The sequence below is a fragment of the Staurois parvus genome, unplaced genomic scaffold (genome assembly GCF_062004578.1).
Source record: "Staurois parvus isolate SC_StPar_1 unplaced genomic scaffold, SC_StPar_1.0 ptg000104l, whole genome shotgun sequence".
NCBI lineage: Eukaryota > Metazoa > Chordata > Amphibia > Anura > Ranidae > Staurois > Staurois parvus.
In genome coordinates, this window is record NW_028317900.1 from 8,556,101 (window position 1) to 8,580,834 (window position 24,734).

Sequence of the window (24,734 nt, forward strand, 5' to 3'; positions counted from 1 at the left end):
ACCACATGACCAGAATTCTAAGCATTTGGTCAAAATCACAAATGGTGGACATGATCAGCCACCTTGACCTCTACAGAGGTTACATAAAAAAACAAAACCCCCCAAAATAATAATAAAAAAAAAAAAAACCACAAAAAAAAAAACCACACACTTAGGCATTTAAGCACGATAGCCACAGGACAACATAAAGAAGTATTTTTTACTAGAACAAAGTGCGAAGTTAACATCCCACTATAAGTCAAATTTGACTAACTTTTAGGCCCCTCCAAATGATGCCCTCTGTCAGTTTTTCAGGCAGACCTAATCGATGATCCGTGTAGCTCTATAGACTGGCAGGTGTAAATGGATAGAAGTCTTCCTCCAAGCTGATCTAGTTGAAGGGGATCCGGCCCCCTCTGTCTAGGTGGATCAGAGGGCAGTTAAGTGTAAACCAACTGCCGATCAGTGCACACCCACCAGTCCATACAGCAAAGCGGCTCTGTCCATGTCCGCTCCCAACAAACTGATCGGACACGGATCAGCAGGGGATCAGGGGACAGATACCGTGAGTGAAACGGAGCCCACTCCATGTGAAAGAGGCCTAACAATTTAGTTTTTTTTTCTTTTTCAAGCAAAATGTTTAAGTGTTCATACCCTCCAGTGACAAATGAAGGCAAAGGCTGGCCATACATTGTATAATTTTCTTGCACAAATTGTCCTTATAACCATATAATATGAGGTCAAACCTAAACACTTTCAACTTGTATGTAATCAGGCAAGCCCTTGCACTACATAGTTGAAGAGAAAACTAAAGTAAATTCAAGAAAATTGTATAATGTATAACCAGCTCTACTTGTAATTTTAAGACCATTCATAAGTGGGGCTACCATTGCTGATCTCCTTAAGATCATACAGATTTTTTTTTCAATTGACATTGTAAAATAAAGTTATGGCAGAAACTGGAAGATTTGGGTACAAACCATGTATTTTACTAATGTTTCCAGAGTGTATTGAAAAATTGTGCACCTTTAAACATAGCAAGCTTCATTGTCTGGTAACATCCAATTAAAGGGAATGGAAAGATCCACACTATGTCCACTAAAAGTTACATTATTTTTATTGGCACAGGACACAATGTTCTGTGTTCTCTTTGACAACGCACTGAGTACAATGGGAAGAGTTTCAAAGATTTTTGTCCTTGAGGCATATGAGTGCACCTTATAGTATATCCACCATATTGTATCATCTAGGGCCTGTTTGGATAAACTGTAGACTTAAATATTTTACATAAACACTTGGATGCAGGATTTTCTTTGGCTTTCCTATTGCTCTGTTATTGTCCTCAATAGAAATTGTTAAAATCCATCCAAGGGTCATGAGCTACATAAAGTTCAGTATATAGGATGTCTCAGATTAAAGTGAAGAGCACATATCAAAATGTTTGAATATAATTACAATAAGAGCAGCAATGAAATATATCAGTGGTTTGACCACAGACTGAAGCATAGGGGTTGATTTACGAAAAGCAAATAGACTGCACTTGCAAGGGAATTTTCAACAGAGCTTAGCGAGTGTGGTGAAGTTCTGCTAACTTCCATTATCCAATAACATGATTGCAAAAATGCTATTTTTTAAAATGCCCTTGCGCTTAATTGCGTATTCTTTGCAACAGGAAGTTTTACAGAATTCACTTAGCTTTGGGGAACCTTTCCTAGCAAAGTACACAGCCAAATTAGCCTTTAGTAACTCAACTCAATAATGTCTTCAGAGTCCTAAACTCTTTTTTGTATATGGGTTACACTGCAATGCCAGAAACAAGAAATTTTAAGTGACTTTCCAGTTATATCCTCCACTAATGTGGCAAACTGGAGGAAAAAAGCGCAGGGCACGGGTATAAGAGCAGGAAAGAAAAGACAAATAAGTAAATAAACAACAGGAAAGGCAATGGTGGGAGTAAAGTTGTGGGTAGAATGAACAGAATAAGTAGGTATGTAGCCCCTAATAATATTGAATCTGTATGGTAATAAACTTGTGGGGGCAGTTAGTTACATAAGTGCCCACCAAATGGCTATTTAAAAGAAATCCACCTACAGGACCCATGTTGGAATTTAAATAAAACAAACACCAGAATGAAGAAACCAGTGTAGAACACCACACCGTCCTTAAGGCAAAAGTCAGCAAGCTGTGAAATAAAACTTGGTAGATAATCCAATTGAGGCAAATTCATACACTGATGGAGAAATGGTATGGAGTTGAAATGATACTGGTGCAGTTGGATCACTGAACACTAAAGGACCCTCCTGTGGATTTGAGATATTTTTTGATTGTGTAAAAACCTAATAAGAATCCCAATCTGCATAAATTAATACACCCATTTGAAAAGTAAGATTTTAATCAATCTCTCAATGAACACGAGAACAATTTCCAAAATTTTGACAAAACTGAATTTATAGAACATTTTTTTAGCTCATTACATGAAAGTAAGGTTAATAATTAATGTAGATTACAAAATCTTCAGTATTACTCAAATTAGTTGATGCAAAAATGAATACACCCAGTGATGGGAATGAATGCATGACCTCCATGATTTGTAAGGACAGCACCAAGTTTTCTAGGCATGGGATGAACAAGTTGGCCAAATATTGCAACATCAATTTTTTCCATTCTTCCAGAATGGCCTCTTTTAGAGCCTGGATGCTGGATGGAGAGTGATGCTCAACTTGTCTCTTCAGAATTCCCCATAGGTGTTCGATTGGGTTCAGATCAGAAGACATACTTGGCCACTGAATCACTTTCACCCTGTTCTTCAGAAATGCAACAGTGGCCTTAGATTGTCATGTTGGAAAAGTGCATGAGGACCAAACCAGCGATGGCAGCATCTTCTCTTTTAATATAGAGCAGTACATCTGTGAATTCATGATCCCATCAATGAAATGCAGCTCCTCAAAACCAGTAGCACTTATGCAGCCCCACAGGACGACACTGCCACCACCATGTATCATTGTAGGCACCATGCATTTTTCTTTGTATTCCTCACCTTTGCGACACCACACAGTTTTGAAGCCATCAGTTCAAAAGCATCTATCTTGGTCTCATCACTCCAGAGTAGAGTCCCAGTAGTTATCTTCTTTTTCAGCATGGGCCCTGGCAAATTCTAGGTGGGCTTTTTTGTGTATGGGCTGTAGGAGAGGCTTCCTTCGTGGACAACACCCATGCATGCCATTCCTCTGCAATTTCTGCTGTATTGTGTCACAAGAAACAATCATCCCAGTTTGGATTTCTACTTCCTTAGCCAACTGCAGTGAACTTACATGGTGATTTTCTTCAACCCTTCTCATCAGGAGATGCTCCTGTTGAGGTATTAAACTTCAATGGCCAGCCTGGATGTCTGTGAGATGGCTGCAGTTCCATCCTTGTTAAATTTTTGTATCACTTTTGCTACAGTATTCTAAGTAAAGCTTTGCTCTTCTTGTAGCCTTCACCTTTCTAGTTTAAGGAAATTATTTTCTTTCTCAGGCCTTGTGCCATTGCTGACAGCAGTAAATGGGAAGGGGTTTTGTTAAGCAACGCTCTTTTATATTCAACTGTCTGCTGGACACCTGTTTAATGAATTAGGCTCACCTGTAGTTGGATTCTTGCTAATTACGATTCTGTTGTCTAAAATTTAGCTTTGCTCCTAAGACTTTCATTGGGGTGTATTCATTTTTACAACATGGTCTTGAATATATTTGTTAGGAAAAATCTTGTTTGCAATCAATGGCCCGCATTGAAAATAAAGGCTGACAAATCTGTTGGGGTGTACTCAGATACTATGTCGCACCAGGTTTCTGATGAAGTGGCTTGTGTAGGCCTTCACTAGACTGTTGTGTAGGAAACAGTATGTTGCCACTGTTGAGTTTAAAACCAAAAGCAGTCCAGACAGGCAGGTATCCTTTAGATCTTACTATAAATGCTAAGATTTGAATAGACCTATTCTGCCATGCTTCCTCTCAGCTTAAAGCATTTAAGTTTTTAAATTTTTTTTGGAAAGTAACATGTTATATTTACCTACTCTGTGTGATGGTGTTGCATAGATCGGCCTCAAACGTCCTCTTCTGGGTTTTCCTACTGGTGCTCTCGTCTCCTCCTCCTCATCGTGTGCCCCCATAGCAAGCCATTTGCTATTGGAGCACACCTGCAGGCTTGATCCTGAGCTGGGCTGTGTCTATTGACAAACACTGCGCAACTCATCCCCTCCCTCCACTATCTCACAGGAAATGATTGACAGCAGCAGAAGCGAATGACTGCCACTGCTGCCTCTGTGAGCAGAGAGAGCCACTGCAGACAGGCACGGAGATGGATCAAGATAGGAATTGGGTAAGTATACAGTGGTGTGGAGGAGCAATACAAACTGGGAAATTTATTACCGTAATGCAGAGAATGCATTATGGTAAAAAATGCTGAGCTTTTAAAACAAGTTTAAGTGTCAAGCTCTGCCCACTGGCTTCAAAATACCCCAAAAACATACATGAAGCAAATGAAGTTGGAGAACGTCAAAAATTCCAGATATATACACTTGTTCAGGGTTAAGCAATAATGTAATTTTTGCCTGTTATTGCAACAAAATTTCAAAATTAACAAAAAATGGTATCCACATGAGGTGTCATTATGATATACACCTATATTTAAAAAGGAAAACAAGAAATAAGGGTCTTGTTTCAAATTGAAACAACTTGGAACAGAGGTTTGCAAACAGTCCTCCACCCAAATGTCCCCAAGTACACTACTGTAAATACCTAGTGCTTCAGGGATAAAAGGCTGGCATCTCTCCACTCACCAAGAGGCATCGACAAAAATGTGAATATCTTCTTTAATAAAGAAAATGCCAATTTTACCTCTTCAAAGATAAAAAATAGGGTGTTTTGGAAATGGGAGAAGATGGCCAACTAATAATTTCACCTTTATTTTTTGCTTGAGAGAGCAAAGTATTTGTGAATCTAGCAGAACTGCAACATCAAATCACTCAAATTATCTACCCTTTCCTACCCCTCACTGGGGGCAACTGGGAGCATGAACAGAAAGAGGAAATACTGCATTTTGTATGTACTTGCATTATAACATCAAAATGACAGGCTATATCCTACAATGAAGGCTCTTCCTCAACAAAGGCCTTAAAAAGAAACATAATGGGAGGATTATCTACTGCAAAAAAGTAGGCTCTAGGTCTTCCCACCACTGTGTGTGTTCTTAACCTATTCAGTAGTAAAAATGGCTCTAACAAAAGTGATGAGACGACCCTGTACAAAGTGTGCCAGCGGTGAATGGGTAAACAACTGTAAACACAGAAACTTGAAGAAAAGAAAATGAGGAAAAATATCTGAGTGATAAACACCCCACACCCAAAATCCTTTTATTCTAAATATTTGAGAAGTCCACGTAATGCTCAGCCAAGAAGTTCAGGTCTCTAAACACAAATACACATGGTCACAATTACTCTTGAGACTGGGCCCTCTGGGAGAGAAAACTGAAGCATTAACACTCTACTGCCCAGACTGAGCTATGCAATACTAACCACTGTGGTGCCAGGCTAGATCAGCCACTAGAAATAAACCCTCTGTTCACATCCATCCAATTTTCTCATATAACATACCTGTTTTTTTGTTTTTTTTTCCCCAAGTACAGAGAAGCTTGGATAAGGCAGTTTCAGTACAAAGCGTTAGATCCTAAAACATGCATGCTTTCCACTAAACTTTTTGTAACATTTACCATCATGTTTTATTCAATATTGATTATTTATTTATTTCAGGTACTTATATAGCGCCGTCAATTTACGCAGCGCTTTACATATATATTGTACATTCACATCAGTCCCTAACCCTCAAGGGGGTACAATCTTAGGCCCCTAACTCACATTCATGCATGCACATACTAGGGCCAATTTTAGACAGGATCCAATTCACCTACCAGCATGTCTTTGGAGTGTGGGAGGAAACCGGAGTTCCCGGAGGAAACCCACGCAGGCATAGGGAGAACATGCAAACTCCAGGCAGGTGGTGCCGTGGTTGGGATTAAAACCAACGACCCGAGTACTGCAAGGCGGAAGTGCTAACCATTTAGCCACTGTGCTATTTAGGATGTTTTGTAGTATTATAAGAACATTGATTAGGAAAAGAATTAATTAGCTTATCAGCTATAGTGAGCAAGGATGTCATGTTTTTGTTATTTTTGTCAGCGTCACGTTGCCACGGTCTGCAAGAGAAGAACACTCCAAGTAAGGGAAGTCTTCTCTTATACAGCATAAGAGTTCAGAACAAGCGTCCCCATCTAATCCTCTTCTGGGGGCAGATCAGAATGTTCGTGTTTTTCCTTACTTTTGGTCCTGCAAACAATCACCAGAACAAAGTGAGTGTGCGAATCTCCCAGCAGGTATGTGGACAGCAAAGAAATATTGGCAGAGATTTTATTCCTTCACTACTATTCAAAATGGAAAAAAAAAAAAAAAAATGGTTTTGGATATATTCTAGCAACCTATGGGAAAAAAAAATGTGGGGAGGACTTTGCTTAGGACACATTGCAATGAAACAGGTGTTGCATTTATGGTGGCAGCTGCCACTCATAAGACAACTGGAAACCAGGGTCTCCTACTATAAAATTTTTAACTACGTGAAAAAACACAGACCTAACATTTAACTTGCCCGAGTAAGTGGTAGCCACACATTCGTAAATCTATTTTTATCCATCTCAAAGACATGAAGCTTAGCCAAATTAACATTATCCATCCAACTGTGTCTATACCGTACATTTCTCAATCTAAATATGGGGCATTAACTACTTGCCAACCGCAGATAGCCGAATGACGGCTACACTGCGGCTGGCCAGTTCTGGGAGGGTGTCATATGACATCCTCCCAGAACGCGCTCTCCTGCGCGCACCCGGAGATCTCCATGATCGCTGTGTCCTACGGACACAGCTGATCACGTGATGTGGTAAAAGGGCAATCACAGCAGCCTTTTACCACGTGATCAGCCGTGTCCAATGACAAGCTGATCACTGGGAAATGCAATTGCCGGTTCTCGGCTGCACTTTCCTTGCACTGTCAGAGCGCGAGTAAAGTACTGTCAAGAAATGGCAGTTGTCAGAGCAGGGATCGGCACCGATCATCAGGGCACTGATTATCAGTGCCCTGATGATCGGTGCCCAGCAGTGCACCCACCTGTGCCACCAAGCAGTGCACCCAACTGTACCACCCAGCAGTGCACCCACCTGTGCCACCCAGCAGTGCACCCACCTGTGCCACCCAGCAGTGCACCCACCTGTGCCCAGCAATGCCACCTACCTGTGCCCAGCAATGCCACCCACCAGTGCCCAGCAGTGCCACCCACCAGTGCCCAGCAGTGCCACCCACCAGTGCCCAGCAGTGCAGCCCAGCAGTGCTGCCAGTTAGTGCCACCAGTCAGTGCCCAGCAGTTGCCGCCAGTCAATGCCACCCAGCAGTGATGCCAGTCAGTGCCACCTATCAGTGCTGTCTATCAACACCCATCATCAGTGCCGCCTATCAGTGCCACCTATCTGTGCCACCTCATTAGTGCTGCCTATCAGTGCCGCCTATCAGTGCTGCCCATCAGTGCCGCCTATCAGTGCCCATCAGTGCTGCCTCATCAAAGCACATCAGTGAAGGAGAAAAATTACCTGTTTGAAAAATTTTATAATAGAAACAAAAACTTTTTTTTTTTTAAATTTTTTGCACTTTTTTTTTGTTTATAGCGCAAAAAGGAAAAGCCGTGATTAAGTACAACCAAAAGAAAGCTCTATTTGTGAGAAAAAAATTATAAAAATTTCATATGGGTACAATCTTGCATGACCACGCAATTGTCATTCAAAGTGCAACAGCGCTGAAAGCTGAAAATTGGCCTGGTAAAGAAGGGGGTATAAGTGCCCGGTAGGCAAGTGGTTAAATACACTGCTCAAAAAAGATTAAAAGGAACACTCTGAAAACACATCAGATCTCAATGGGGAAAAATATCATGCTGGTTATCTATACTGATATAGACCGGGTAATGTGTTAGGAACGTAAAGCTGTCCCATCGTTTGATGGAAATGAAATTATCAACCTACAGAGGACTGAATTCAAAGACATCCCGAAAATCAAAGTGAAAAAATGATGCAGCAGGCTAGTCCATTTTGCTGAAATTTCATTGCAGCAACTCAAAATGGTAGTCAGTAGTTTGTATGGCCCCCACATGCTTGTATGCATGCCTGACAATGACGGAGCATGCTCCTAATGAGACGACGGATGGTGTTCTGGGGTATTTTCTCCCAGATCTGGACCAGGGCATCACTGAGCTCCTGGATAGTCTGAGGTGCAACCTGGCGGCGTTGGATGGACCTAAGCATGATCTCCCAGAGGCATTCTGTTGGATTTAGGTCAGGCGAGCATGGGGGCCATTTAATGGTATCAACTCCGCTAGAACAACCGTTCATCAAAAAAATTAGAGCAAATCAACTCTCAACATCATTTAACAAATATATCCTATATGTCCTATACCAAATATAATGATATGAGACTCAACATCTAACTAATATTCATCTAAAATATGATATTCCTATATCAGACATAATAAATAGTGAACAATATATATATATATATATATATATATATATATATATATAGTGACAGTCCCATGGCGATGTAATTCTGTAGACCAAATGTGCGCTTTCATCACATGCAGACAAATAAGTGAATTTCTCACTCACCAGAAACAATTGACCCAGATAAAGGTGGTCAAATACAGCTTTGTTATGAGTATTGAAGACCAGCAAAAGGCTCTCCTAGGTTAAACCTCCCGGTCACCAGTAAATTACTGATAATTGCCCCCAGTTGGGTATTCACAAGGCTCCAAGTATAGCAATAGTGGATGGACTCTTAATACCAGGCTCTCCTTATAATAAAGGTGATGCTCCAAGCAGCTCAAATAAATCAGATGAATTAAACGTTCTAAGTGTAATATTTATTGGAAATTACATAGCAAATACACATATAGCTTTTACACTCACATGTAAAGGTGCCCAAAGAACTGGCACCAGTTTGTACAGCCTGTGTAGATAAGTAATCCAATAGTATGGCCGGCGTGTGTTCCAAGCCTCGCTTTAGATAGGACAGATGTGACGTCACGGGAACCCGGAAGTGACGGGATCACGCTTCTATGCACGTTTCGCCTGGCGGCGTCCTCAGGAAGTGACGTACCACCATTACCAAGCAAGTTAAGTAGAGGCAAAACCACATTGATTGGATGGCTCCAAAAACACTGTCAATATATATATATTGTGTTCACTATTTTATTACGTCTGATATAGGAATATCATTTGTTAGATGAATATTATTTGTTAGATGTTGTTGAGAGTCTCATATTATATTTGGTATAGGACTAATATTTGTTAAATGATGTTGAGCGTTCACTTGCTCTCATTTTTTGATGAACGGTTGTTCTAGCGCCTACCTATTCACGCTTCTGTATCCTTCAGGAACTGCCTGCATACTCTTGCCACATGAGGCCAGGCACTGTCGTGCACCTGGAGGAATCCGGGACCCACTGCACCAGCGTAAGGTCTGACAATGGGTCCAAAGATTTCAACCCGATACCTAATGGCATTCAGCCTGTAGAGGTCTGTGCGTCCCTCCATGGATATGCCTCCCCAGACCATCACTGACCCACCACCAAAACAGTCACGCTGAATGATGTTACAGGCAGCATAATGTTCTTCATGGCTTCTCCTGACCCTTTCACGTCTGTTGCTCAGGGTGAACCTGCTCTCATCTGTGAAAAGCAAAGGGCACCAGTGGTGGACCTGCCAATTCTGGTGTCCAAAAGGCAAATGCCAACGGAGGTCTATGGTGCTGGACAGTGATCACAGGGCCCACTAGAGGACGTCGGGCCCTCAGACCACCCTCATGAAGTCTGTTTCTGATTGTGTGGTCAGAGACATTAACACCAGTGGCCTGCTGGGGGTCATTTTGTAGGGCTCCGGCAGTGTTTATCCTGTTTCTCCTTGCACAATGGAGCAGATACCAGTTTTGCTGATGGGTTAAGGACCTCCTACGGCCCTGTCCAGCTCTTCAAAAGTAACTGCCTGTCTCCTGGAATCTCCTCCATGCTCTTGAGACTGTGCTGAGAGACACAGCAAACCTTCTCGCAATGGCACATATTGATGTGGCATCCTGGGGGAGTTATACTGCATGTGCAACCTCTGTAGGCTCCAGGTATCGTATCATGCTACCAGTAGTGACCTAGCCAAATGCAAAACTAGCGAAAAACAGTCAGAAAAGATGAGTAGGTAAAAAATGTCAGTGGCCTCCACCTGTAAAACCATTCCTGTTTTGGGGGTAGTCTCATTGTTGCCCATCTAGTGCACCTGTTAATTTCATTAACACCAAAGCAGCTGAAACTGATTAACAACCCCCTCTGCTACTTAACTGACCAGATCAATATCCCAGAAGTTTAATTGACTTGATGCTATACTCTGATTAAAAAGTGTTCCTTTAATATTTTTGAGCAGTGTAGTTTTGGAGGACAAGTGGGTGTCGAACTAAAGAGCAGCGTAGGACCAATTATACCAGCTAACACAGAGTTAAAATTAGATTATTGTTGACGTAACTAAAAAATGTTAAATATATAAAAGTTAAACTTCAAGCATAAATAAAAGACAAATGGACAGAGCTGAGTATGTATTAATGCACCTTTAAAGTAATATTAAACACTGTTTCATTTACATTATACATTTTTTTTCTGTATGTGGATGATGGCACTGTAATTAATAAAAAAAAATAATATATAAATATATACAAAAACCCCCCAAAAAACACATCTAAGTACCTTTTTACTAATCTATATACAGCTGTCATGTGACCCAGCTCTTTTCCAGCCCGTCTGCTGGGAAACAGTGGCAGAAGGAGCTTCTAGTCCTCTGCTGCTAGTCACATGTTTAAGATAAAAAAAACAGCATTTGCGATACAGAGTAAAAAAATGAATATCAATAAACAGTTTTAAATTGTCATACATATACACAGTATAGTCAAAATCAAACCTTTACTATTTTTTGGTAATATCATGGTGTGGGCGGATTTCTACAAGTCACAGGATGGGTCGTGCCCTTCTAGCCTGGGTCTTAGAAGCCTCCATCAATCAAGATATAATATCCCACCCTCATTGTGTTTAGCTGGTTAGTGGGCATGGAGGAGGAGGGAGGGAGGGAGTGGGCTGTCATTTACCAACGTGTATCCGCCTACATGTGTGACTCTATAGTCACATGGGCTGCCAAGATGTAATGAGGAGAAAATGCTCAAGGTAGAAAAACTGACCATGTACAGTAGCTTCCAACACTGCTCTGTACAATACTTAACTGCATTGGGGACATGGACAGAAGGGGAAAATAGAGGGCAGCAGGATCAACCAGTTTTTTTTTCTCAGAATACAGAAAAGGAACCCAATAGTGACTGAGTGAGTACAAATAGTACGTAATACATAATAGTACATAATAAGTAATAGCACTTGGCTCAATATTAGCTTGCTATGCAATGATGAGAAGAGCTCAGACAGCAGAGAGAGCATAGCGACAAAAATTTGAGCTAATCAGTATGCAGCTTTCCCTTTCATTGTCCGCTATGTCCAAGCTGGGAGTGGGGAAGAGACTTGTGTTACTGAACTAGTGGCAGAGAAAAAAAAATTGGGTCTCTTTCCCTGTCAGGGAGGGCTGTGTATGTTTTAGCATTGGTAGAAAGAAATACAAATTCTTTGGCAGGTAAACTATTCTTATATAAGCATTTTATATGTGTAATTAGCTATCAGTCTGAAGTTTTAAATAAACACTAGTTCTCACACGGAACAGTTTTTGAGATGCTATTCCTGCATCTTTGCATTCAAATTCATCTTAAACAGAGTTTACACATGAACAGTGTGGTAATTATCGATCTGGTCGTACGACAAGGCAGTGTGAAACAGGAGCAATTAGAAAGTGCTACTAAACTTTGATACATAATTTCTACTCTTGCTGTTCAAAAGTAGCATTGTGTCAATATAAGGTCACCATTCACACCTAGCAATTTGAAGTGTGTGTTTTCTTCGGAAGACATGCTCAGGGCAGCCCACTGATCTCAACAATCCTACATGAGATAAATGTGACAAGGCAGCTCATGGAGTTTGCTTGCTGCGTTTGAGGTACCAATTAATGAAATAGGAATGCTCCTGGATTGGGCAGATGTGAACGGAGCCCCAAAAAAATCTAAGGCCACTAAAAGTAACAAGATTTCAAAATTTGTAAAAACCAAGATGACATTCGTATATAGCATTATTATTTTCTCGCCAATGCAAAATTATTTAGTTATCAGCAGTCCATGCAATGATCACAGAAATTTTTTGGCTTGATTTCTCTATTGATTGCATAGAGCAAATACCTTTTGCCACTTTATTAAACAGAGCTGGAAAAATTGTCATTAACCACTTCCCGTCCGGCCCATGTATATAAACGGCCAGACGAGAGCAGTGCAGGAGAGGGTGGCCGTTTATAAACGTTCTCCCTGCTACCTGTTTGTGCACACTCCCTGAGAGCGCACAGCACCACGATTTGGTGCCCACTGTGTTCTCCGGACACAGTGGAACACCGATTGTTGTATGGGACCTCTGTGTGAGGTCCCGATCAAGTGATCGCTGATTGACCAATCAGTGATCACATGGAGTAGTAAGCAAGGAAAGAAATCATAAAAAAACCCTAATGCAATCACATCTAAGAATTAGCAATATAATACATGTTTTCTTTTGGGTTTAATACTCCTTTAACCACTTCCCGTCCGGCCCATGTATATAAAAAGCTGGACGGGAGCAGTGCAGGGGCGGGTAGCAGTTTATAAATGGCCTCCCTGCTTGTGCGCGCTCCCTGGGAGCGTGCAGCACCGCAATCCGGACACAGTGGAACACCGATCGTTGTATGGGACCTCTGTGTGAGGTCCCGATCATGTGATCACTGATTGGCCAATCAGTGATCACATAAAGAGTAGTAAGGAAGATGTCAGTTCTGACATCATTGCTTACTACGTGTGAAATCTGTGAATGATCACAGAGGTCACATGGTACAAGGCTATTCACAACATCCTTGTACCATGTGACAAGCTGTGACCAATCACAGCTCACACAATAATTCTCAATGGCTGCAAGAATGCAGCCAAAGGGGAGAAATTATTGCTTTTACAGCATTTATGGGTGTAAAAAAAAACAAAACATCACCCCCCCCCCCACAAGTAGTACAGTGTCACTATGGTGACACTATACTGCTAGGGTGATGGTATGTTAAAAAAATATATATATAATATAAAAAAAATAAAATGTAAAAAAAAATTTTTTTTGAAAAATTATAATTTTTGGTTATAAACGAATTCGTTTTTTTTTTTGTTACTAAAGAGATAAACTGAATACATTTTGGCCAAGATTTATGAAGAAAGATTATTTATTTGCAAAATTTTATATGAAACACTTTAAAAAAATTTGGACTTTGTTATTCATATAGCAAAAAAAAATAAGAATCCCAGTGGTGAATAAATACCACTAAAATAAAAGTTTTATCTGTCTCACAAAAATGCTAAAAAATTTATATGGTTACAGTGTTGCATGACCCCGCAATTGTCATTCAAAGTGTGATAACACTGAAAGCTGAAAATTGTCCTGGACAGGAAGGGGGTAAAAGTGTCCAGACTTGACGTGGTTAAAAAGAAAAAAATTAAGACAGAAATACTACTTGCATTTAAAGTGTTTATGTCCGATATCCCAGGGAGGAGTGAGACCCTGCAGGGCAGCCAATGAAGTGGAAAAAGCAACCCGTGCTTTGTATGTTTAAACAGATTTTGTATTGAAATATAAAATTTTATGGAGACAAATTAGAAATTTAGATTTCAATAAGGACAGGAGGGTAGCATATTACATGATAGAAACTGATGATTTATGAGGTCCACAAGTACAGTAATGAGACAAAACTTCACTTAGCAACCAAGCATATATTGGCATACATTCTTCTGCCTAGTCTTCCTGAAGAAAAACATTTTTTAAAAATCGTTATGATCATTAATACCAAAGATTCACAACACGTGCGTAATATGTCACCTCATATTCTAGTATCTATGCATAGGGAGATTTTTGATTCCAGCTCATGATCTGCAGGCTCCAAGCTGTGGTTACATATGATCCTCCCATACAAGCTCTCTCCTGGGACTGTCTCTAGTCACGCTCCAGTGACACATCTTTCTCCACTGACACAGGACCCTTGTCCCTCTCTTCTAATCGCTTGCAAAACACATGCAAGCAATTAGGGAGATCCAAGGGGGAGAAGACGCCAGTGAGGCCCTTATGCTAACCCTGTCTTGAGCTTTGATATGTTAATCACGGTGCTGACAGATGCATAGTGATGGATCACAACTCATCTCTCAAAAAACATCCTAGTGTGCAAGAACAACGCGTACCATACCCACACATGTTCCGCTTTTGCCATACCATATAACACAATGAATTTATAAAAGAAGGTAATGCACAATACACCAATAAGGGAATAGAAATGCATTCTTGAACTCTAAACTGTACAAATCACTTTAAGAGGAAAAATTGTTTCTGGCAACTTGGACAGATCACAGAATTACACTGCGGGGAGATATTATGCTATCCAGGTATTTCATCAAGCATTCAAGTGTTACTAAACCCACAACTGTAAAATCAGTCTGTACATGCAGTAAAGCATGCCGGTTATACTCCCTGTGGAACCTAAGGGGTTAATCCTCTGCATCGTGTAAAAAGGCTGTTTGATTCTGTCTTCTCCGATCCTCCCCTTCTTCCAGTGTCCCCCTTTTAATTACCTGATAAGACATATCATGTGCAATCACTCTGCACATGCTGTTTGGTGTGTATTGCTACAGGGTTTTTGTTTTTTCTTGGGAGAGTGCATGTGATCAGCACAGGGCCAATCAGCACTGTCCAGACATAAGTCAGGGGTTCTGCATCCTCCTAGAACAGAATGAAAACTCCTCCTACAAGCTTTAACATGTGCTCTGCTGGACACTGATAGAAGCCACAAGACTGCTCTAACTGCTAATGAGAAAAAGGTATTTAGCAGTTTATATATACACTAAAATTAATTTCACTTCCATGTTCTGTGTAGTGTGGGAGACTGGATAAAGTGAATGCAGGGTCCTGGGTTTAGTAACACTTTCACATTATTGCAAGCTCTCTAGATTATTCCTGCAAAGCCAAAAGGTTTTCGTACAGAGTCAAATTTATATATAGATCGATCTATCTCCATAAAATGGCTGCTTCCAGAATGAGGCTGCCATAGACATTAAAAAGTGTGGTGGTGGAATGTGCAAGCATGATTTAAATGTCAGAGGATATTTAAGCTGGTTTCCAAGTTACTGAACAAAAAAAGTCCCATAATGCAAGCTCTTGGAACAGTGTGAAATACACCTTCAGCAACAGTCTAATAAGATCCCCCCAAATGGGATGGGTAGGATATAATAGGAGTAGTAAGAGAAATGAACAGGGAAGCGTGTCCCATTTGAGACAGGGTTCAGTTCCCTGTACCAAAAACCAGTCATTATTGTACAGCGTAGGTGGAAGATCTTGCATGAAAATCCCCCATGTCTCTGAAGCACGTTTGGACTCAATTGCCTACAAACAAGTACCCTCTATAAAGGAGTAGTTAAAACAGATTTGATTGGTTTTGGTAAAGTGAATAAGCAGAGGGTTCTATGCGAGAGGGGAGAGTACTTTTCCCCATCTTGAATGTGTACAATAGAACATTATTATTAAAAGGGATAAGAACTAACATCTCTAAGCATCTCTCGTGCATCATTTTGAATTTACGTGTAAAAGTGGTTTATTTTATCCATTAACGTTGTGGTTTTCTATGTATAGGGACAACGACCCAGGAGTAATGGATTGTATTTTGGCCTATAAATCCACCGTATGCAATATGTTCATAGGGAAGGCATTTGTATCATTTTGTTCAGGAATGTCATGCAATCAATCATAGTTCCACGTGATTGATTCAATTGCACTGTTGAGACGTGAGAGCGCTTTTGAATTAAAATAGTTTTCATCCACATGAGCTCAATCATGAGTATGAATTGTATATATTGCAATTGTGTATCCACATCTATAAAAGTGCAATTCAGCAAGTGCTAAAAATATAAATAGAAGCAGCAAAATGCACTAAAAGGAAATCTTAAAACGTTCTTAAATATTGTAAAACAAAGTGCAGCGCTAATAAAAATAAATATATGTATATATGAATGCCTGAGGCCCAACATTAAACACATAAAATATGATAAGACCATAAATTATAAAGTCCAGAAGTGGTATAAAATTGTGTATGAAAGTTCTATAGTGCTCTTTACGACGATATCATTAGGAAGGTGACTCAGATATTCCCAATAAGGCGAAAATTCGGTGTCGTGCAGGAAATAAAATTGCGCACTCACCAGATGTGCAATTAATAAGCGCAGTACTCAAAACCAGAGGTCCCCTCTGTCCTGGAAAGGGTGTAGCTCGCAGTATTATTATTATTATACAGGATTTATATAGCGCCAACAGTTTGCTCAGCACTTCACAATATAACACGAGACAATACAGCAACAAAACAGTTCAATACAAGAGGGAAAGGAGGGCCCTGCTCCTTGGAGCCTACACTCTAGGAGGGCGGGGCTAGTGGTACAAAAGGTAGTAACTGTGGGGGATGGACTGGTTGGAAGAGTAGAATATTCCATTATTAGCTGAGGGCAGGATAGGCTTCCTTGAAGAGATAGGTTTTCAGAGATTGCCTAAAAGTGAGCAGAGTAGGCGATAGTCTGATAAATTGAGGTAAAGAGTTCCAGAGGATGGGGGAAGCTCTGGAAAAGTCCTGGAGACGAGCATGGGAGGAGACAAGGGAGCTAGAGAGCAGGAGGTCTTGCGAGGAACGGAGAGTACGGTTTGGGTGATATTTAGAGACAAGATTGGTGATGTAATTTGGGGCAGAGTTATAAATGGCTTTATACGTTATTGTTAATGTTTTGAATTTTATCCGTTGGGCAATGGGAAGCCAATGGAGGGATTGGCAGAGAGAGGTGGCAGATACAGAATGGTTAGTAAGGTGGATAAGTCTGGCAGCAGCATTCATGATAGACTGAAGAGGGGATAGCCTGCGATTAGGTAGGCCAATGAGGAGTGAGTTACAATAGTCAAGGCGAGATATAACAAGGGAGTGAATAAGTTGCTTAGTGGTTTCCGTGGTTAGGAACGGGCGTATCTTGGAGATATTGCGGAGGTGAAGTCTACAAGATTTGGACAGGGATTGGATTTGGGGGTGAAAGGACAGATGGGAGTCTAGAATTACACCTAGTACCCTGGCATGAGGGGAGGGAATGATGATTGTGTTATTGATCTTGATGGAGAAGTCAGGGGAGGGGGCACGGGCTGGGGGGAATACTAAGAGCTCAGTTTTGGAAAGATTGAGTTTAAGGAAGTGGAGTGACATCCATGCTGATATGTCGCTTAGTAGGTTAGTAATGCGAGTGGAGACTCCAGGGGTGAGGTGAGGGGTAGAAAGATAGATTTGTGTGTCATCAGCATAGAGATCGTATTTAAAGCCGTGGGAGTTTATCAAGTGACCAAGGGAGGAGGTGTAGATGGAAAAGAGAAGGGGTACAAGGACAGAACCTTGAGAGACCCCTACAGAAAGAGGGAGTGAAGAGGAGGAGGCAGCGTTATACAGGTGAAACTCGAAAAATGTGAATATCGTGAAAAAGTTCATTTATTTCAGTAATGCAACTTAAAAGGTGAAACTAATATATGAGATAGACTCATTATATTCAAAGCAAGATAGTTCAAGCCGTGATTTGTCATAATTGTGATGATTATGGCTTACCGCTCATGAAAACCCCAAATCCACAATCTCAGAAAATTTGAATATTACATGAAATCCATAAAACAAGGATTGTACATAGAACAATATCGGACCTCTGAAAAGTATAACACATGCATATGTACTCAGTACCTGGTTTGGGCCCCTTTTGCAGCAATTACTGCCTCAATGCGGTGTGGCATGGAAGCTATCAGCCTGTGGCACTGCTGAGGTGTTATGGAAGACCAGGATGCTTCAATAGTGGCCGTCAACTCTTCTGCATTGTTCGGTCTCATGTCTCATCTTTCTCTTGGCAATGCCCCATAGATTCTCTATGGGGTTCAGGTCAGGCGAGTTTGCTGGTCAATCAAGCACAGTAATCCCACGGTCATTGAACCAGGTTTTGGTGCTTTTGGCAGTGTGGGCAGGTGCCAAGTCCTGGTGGAAAATGAAGTCAGCATCCCCATAAAGCTCGTCTGCGGAAGGAAGCATGAAATGCTCCAAAATCTCCTGGTAGACGGCTGCATTGACCCTGGACTTAATGAAGCACAGTGGACCAACACCAGCAGATGACATGGCTACCCAAATCAACACAGACTGTGGAAACTTCACACTGGACTTCAAGCATCTTGCAGTGTGTGCCTCTCCATTCTTCCTCCATACTCTGGGTCCTTGGTTTCCAAATTAGATGCAAAAGTTGCTCTCATCAGAAAAGAGGACTTTGGACCACTGAGCAGCAGATCAGGTCTGTTTTTCTTTAGCCCAGGTAAGACGCTTCTGACGTTGTTTGTTGTTCAGGAGCGGCTTGACAAGAGGAATATGACATTTGAAGCCCATGCCAGGATCTGTCTGTGTGTGGTGGCTCTTGATGCACTGACTCCAGCCTCAGTCCACTGCTTGTGAAAGTCCCCAACACTTTTGAATGGCCTTTTCCTGACAATCCTCTCCAGACTGCGGTCATCCCTGCTGCTTGTGCACCTTTTTCTTCCACACTTTTCCCTTCCACATAACTTTCTATTAATGTGATTTGATACAGCACTTTGGGAACATCCAACTTCTTTTGCAATTACCTTTTGAGGCTTTTCCTCCTTATGGAGGGTGTCAATGATGGTTTTCTGCACAACTGTCAGGTCAGTAGTCTTTCCCATGATTATGATTCCTACTGAACCAGACCATTTAAAGGCTCAGGAACCCTTTGCAGGTGGTATGGCTTAATTAGCTGATTAGAGTGGGACACTTTGAGCCTAGAATATTGCACCTTTTCACAATATTCTAATTTTCTGAGATTGTGGATTTGGGGTTTTCATGAGCTATAAGCCATAATCATCACAATTATGACAAATCACGGCTTGAACTATCTTGCTTTGCAAGTAATGAGTCTATCATATAACAGTTTCACCTTTTAAGTTGCATTACTGAAATAAATGAACTTTTGCACGATATTCAAATTTTTTGAGTTTCACCTGTAGGTAATGCTGAAGGAGCGCTGCGATAGGTAGGAGGAGAACCAGGAGAGAGTAGAGTCTCTGAGGCCAAGAGAGTGGAGTTTTTTGAGGAGGAGGGGATGGTCAATCGTATCAAAAGCCGCAGAGAGGTCAAGTAGTAAGAGTATGGAGCAGATAAACTTTCACTCCGGAATGGGCAGTAAGTTGACGCCTGTAAAGGTCTTCTCAAATTGTGGGCTGTGGTAGGGGTCAGCAATTAAATCACTCTCCTCTGGGCTTTAGGGATGGTCACCAATGGATACTGGGGATTTAGATGCTCGGTGTGGAGTAAAGAATAGTATCCATAGTGTAGTATATCAAAATATTGGGTATTTTATTATATTATAAAATATGTAAACACACATTAAAAATCCAGAAAGCCTTTGCCAATAGGTAAAATAGTATACAGATAGCGTACAGCGGAGAACGCTTTGATCACTAACCAGCTGGGTAGTTGTGTGGCCATCGGACCTCCGTGATCCAGTGGCGTGACGTCACAGGCGTGTGTGGCTCCTGGACGCGTTTCGTACACCTAGTACATTGTCAAAAGGGGTGATGCCATAGCAGCCTGGATATCAGATACAGTGCTATTTAAAGGCACAGAAGGCGCTTTAAATGAGCAGGCGCCATCTTGCCGGTGATCAGCGTGAACTGCGCATGTGCGGAAGCACGGGCACCATTTTCTTGTAGACCAGCTAACACTGAGCAGCTAACAGCTCTTATTTAACAGGGGAAAACCCCTGTTATGACAACTTAAGGTATAGTGTCCTCTCAATCAATATAATCCATGGCATTGTCTGATTTTTGATAAGATAATGCCATGGATTATATTGATCGAGAGGACACTATACCTTAAATTGTCATAACAGGCGTTATTCCCTGTTAAATAAGAGCTGTTAGCTGCTCAGTGTTAGCTGGTCTACAAGAAAATGGTGCCCGTGCTTCCGCACATGAGCAGTTCACGCTGATTACCGGCAAGATGGCGCCCGTTCATTTAAAGTGCCTTCTGTGCCTATAAATAGCACTGTATCTGACGTCCAGGCTGCTATAGCATCACTCCTTTTGACAATGTACTAGGTGTACGAAACGCGTCAAGGAGAAGCCACAGGCCTGTGGCGTCACACCACCGGATCACGGAGGTCCGGTGGCCACACAACTACCCAGCTGGTTAGTGATCAAAGCGTTCTCCGCTGTACGCTATCTGTATACTATTTTACCTATTGGCGAAGGCTGTCTGGATTTTTAATGTGTTTACATATTTTATAATATAATAAAATACCCAATATTTTGACATGCTACACTATGGATAGTATTCTATGCTCCACACCGAGCATCTAATTCCCCAGGATCCATTATTGACCATCCCTAAGGCCCAGAGGAGAGTGATTTAATTGCTGACCCCTACCGCAGCCCACAATTTGAGAAGACCTTTAGAGGTGTCATCTTACTGCCCATTCCTGAGTGAAAGTTTATCCACTGCGAGCTGCACCCTTTCCCGTACAGAGGGGACCTCTGGTTTTGATTACTGCACTTATTAATTGTGCATCTGGTGAGTGCGCAATTTTATTATTTCCTGCACGACACCGAATTTACACCTTATTGGGAATATCTGAGTCACCTTTCTAATTATATCTTCTTAAAGAGCACTATAGAACTTTCATACACAATTTTATACCACTTCTGGACTTTATAATTTATGGTCTTATCATATTATTTTATGTTTGTAATGTATCCACATCTACTTCTAAATGATTTTCATATGTTAATAAGGGAGTATCTGCAGTGACAGTGGGACAGAAGTATTTTTTTTGTCTTGAACTTTTTAATTGGAGTAAGTTTTAAAAAATATTTGGTATTTTTAGTAACAGGATTTTTTTTGTAATACATATTTCTCATCTACAGGTACAGTATAGCCATTTAGAATGAGAATTGTCACTGTTCATTTTAAGTTTGGGTGGAAGATAGCGCTGGACTGGTGCAGCTGGAAGCTGCCTAGCAGCAGATTACTGTGTGGAGGATATAGAGCGATTTGCTTCCACTGGGTTATATCCCAATTGTAGGTCACAGACTCCGTTGGGGTCTAGGGCTACTACAATGCATTTTGGGGCAATCGCCACCCCTTCAGGGCTGTATTTCTTGAAGAATGATTAGACTCAGGAGGGTTAAATATATATTCGATCAGCAGCTCTCCAGTATACTGCCAAATGTATCAGCAAGGTACATATGATAGAGGGATTTATGGCTATGGTCAACATTACTGAAGAACAGTTCAGTAAAAGATGCTTTTATTTTACTGGACCAAATTCACATTTTCGGCTGAAAATCAAAATATGTTGGTGGCCTCTACTGAGACACTTGAGATTGTTGTAAGTACTTATAGTGTATGCAATGGCCTAGGATTCCCTACGCTCCATGTCCCATGCCAATAGATATAGTTATTATGATGGGAATACTTAATCTGATGGAGAGACAGTTCAGCTGGGTTTATACATGGTATTATTGGTAATGTGTACTACTAAACCCTGATTCACAGGGTCTCAGTCTTTCTATTCGAGTGTTTAATTGCCAACTGTTCTATCCATGCCAAAGCTGTTTTTAAAGAGATGAAACACTGTATGACTGGAAATTGATAAAGAATGGGGGAGGGAAACAAAAACAAAAAAACCCTAGTGTCTTATTGAGGTCAGGTGTGGAACGTAGCAAGTACCCTAAAAACACAGAATAACTGTCAGTAGATACTGACCTGTTCCTAAGTGCAACATGCTTGCATAAATCAAGCGGAGGACAGAAAAAGAGTAAGTACTGGGAGGTAAACCACTGTATAGGTGGTACAGGAAAAATGCAGTAATCCATGGCAAGCAATCAGAGTTCAGCTCTGATAAAAATAGCTTTTTTGACATGCTACTAAAATCTGTTTTTGAGAAGTACAGTAGAAGACACAGGATTTTTAATCTTTAACCATGAGTTTTATGCAGCTACTTTCAGGTGATTGCACACTAACAAAAAAAAGTTGCAGGGACACTCCCATTATATTCCCTCCCACTTCCACCTAGCCTCCATATTGTAACAAGCAGATCTTCAAAAAACAGAGGGGAGGGACCTACAGTTGTGCTCAAAAGTTTGCATACCCTTGGAGAACTGTATACAGTATGTACCATTTTTAAATTAAACATGAGTGAGCAGGCAAAAAAATTATTTCTTATGGGATTCATATTCAAGTGTAGGTCATAACAGAAAGGCACGATCATAAAACAGAACATGGCAAGTAAACAAATGAAATGACCCCTGTTCAAAAGTCTGCATACCCTTAGTTCTTTATATTGTGTATTGCCTTCTTTAGCATCAAGACAGTATGCAGTCTTTTGTAATAGTTGTCCATGAGGCCCCGAATTCTAGCAGGTGGTATAGTTGCCCATTTGTCTTGGCAAAATGCCTCCAGATCATGCAAAGTCTTTGGTCATCTTGTATGAAACACGTTTGAGATCTCTCCAAAGTGGCTGAATGATATTAAAGCCTAGAGACTGTGCTGGCCACTCAAGAATCTTTGCCTTTTTCTGCTGTGACCACTGGAGGATCAGCGTGTCCATCGTGCTGGAAAGTCCTAGAGCATCCCGTGCGCAGCAAATGGTCTGCCAGAGGTTTCTGATAACATAATGCGTTTGTCTTGCCATCAATTTTCACAAGATTCCCCAAGCCTTTAGAGCTCACCCCCCGCCCAAAAAAAAACATCAGTGAGCCACCACCATGCTTCACAATTGGGATGGTATTCTTGTCACTTTAGGCCTTGTTGACCCCTCTCCAAACATAGTGCTTATGGTTGTGACCAGAAAGCTCTATTTTGGTCTAGTCACTCCAGCGTGCCAGAAGTGAGGCGTGTCAAGGTGTTCTCAGTCATCTTGTAACCAGGATTTTTTAGGACAATGGCACAATAAAGGTTCCTTTCCGGCAACTCGACCATGCAGCTGTATCGTCAAATTGTGCTCCTTGAAACAACCACACTGTCTTTTCAGAGCAGCCTGTAGGCAGGACAAAATCCTGGTGGAGTTGGAAAAAACCTTGGTGAGAAAAGAGCTTTAGGCCTCTGGACAACCCTGTCCTTGTGTAACACTGGGGAAGGCCTATTACTTACGATGAGGATCCTTCATGCATTGGTGAAAAAGAAAGGTTTAAAGGGTAGCCTTAGAAGAGCCAAAAAAAAAAAAAACCTGAAAAGCAGGATGGTGAACCAGCTCTTGGGACAGAGGATCTGGCAATCTGAAAGGGCCCACAGAAAGTCTGCCAGGAGGCCAAATAGCATGTCCTCCTTGGGCAATTCAAAGCAATGAAAATTGGAATGCCCACCTTTTCAAATATCTAAAGCATATGAGAGAGAAGCTGAAGGGTTGGAAAGGTTTAGATCAGGTGGAACTGATCCCATGGAGTCATCAGAGTGTATTGTGAAGGAACAAGGGTCCTTGAACCTGGTGACGAACCTACCTAGTTCGTTGTTGAATTTGAATGCTAGTGAAGATCCAGATACAACAATCCCCACCTGCAGCAAAAGGGCTTGGAACACCTCCAGATCCATATGCTGAAATCGAAGAAAGCCCATCAGCCAATCTTCCACTTCTGGGATGTGGAAGGCAGACAGGGATGTAACATGCAGTTCTGCCTAAGAGACTATTAAGTCAACTTTTGAGCAGCGCAACTTCTGGTGCCTCCTTAATGGTTGTTGTAGACCACAGATGTGTCATCCTCTTGTTGAGTGATCCTGCAACTGAAGGGTCCAGCATGAAGAGATAACCAAATCGCCCCAAACTCCAGGATACCAATTAGAATATGGGTTTTTGACAACCAAGTCCCTTGCACCAGAGGGCATCAAGGACTCCTCATTGGCACAACAGGTTGTCATCTATTGTGAGAACTTTCATCATCTTTAAAGAAAGGGTTTCTCCGACTCCAACCTAAAGTTGGAAATCCACCACGCCAGGAAGAGTCTGGCCTTGTAGGTCAGATGCATGCAATGGGGTCGAAGGAAAGTCTATTTGTCTCATGCTGCCAAAATGTTGGGTTGCAATATTGAGGACTGAAACACGGCATACAGCACTGCCTCATAGAAGGCTACCTTCAAGCCAAAGGCTCTCATGCAGGCATGAATCGAGGATCAACTCTCAAACTGAACAGGAATCAGAAAGAAGGGGCAGAAGCTTGTCCTGGGGTAGGAAGATCTTGAATCTAGGGCTGTGTCCAAAGTGAGGCCCAGGTACTATAAGCAGTAGGTCAGTCCCAGCAATGACTTCCAATAGTTGAGGATCCAAATGAATACCTGCACCGTCAACTGGCTGACAGAAATAGGGAGGACCAATCCTTTAGAAAGAGTCTGACAAGGTAACCCACAACTTGTAC

At 41.4% G+C, this 24,734-nt stretch overlaps 1 protein-coding gene across 3 annotated transcripts in view; it reads right to left on the minus strand.

Moving 5' to 3' along the window:
- The window catches only part of FMN1 (formin 1), a 371,304-nt gene that overhangs the window by 118,755 nt on the left and 227,815 nt on the right, over positions 1-24,734 (minus strand). The gene's annotated exons all lie outside the window — the stretch shown is intronic.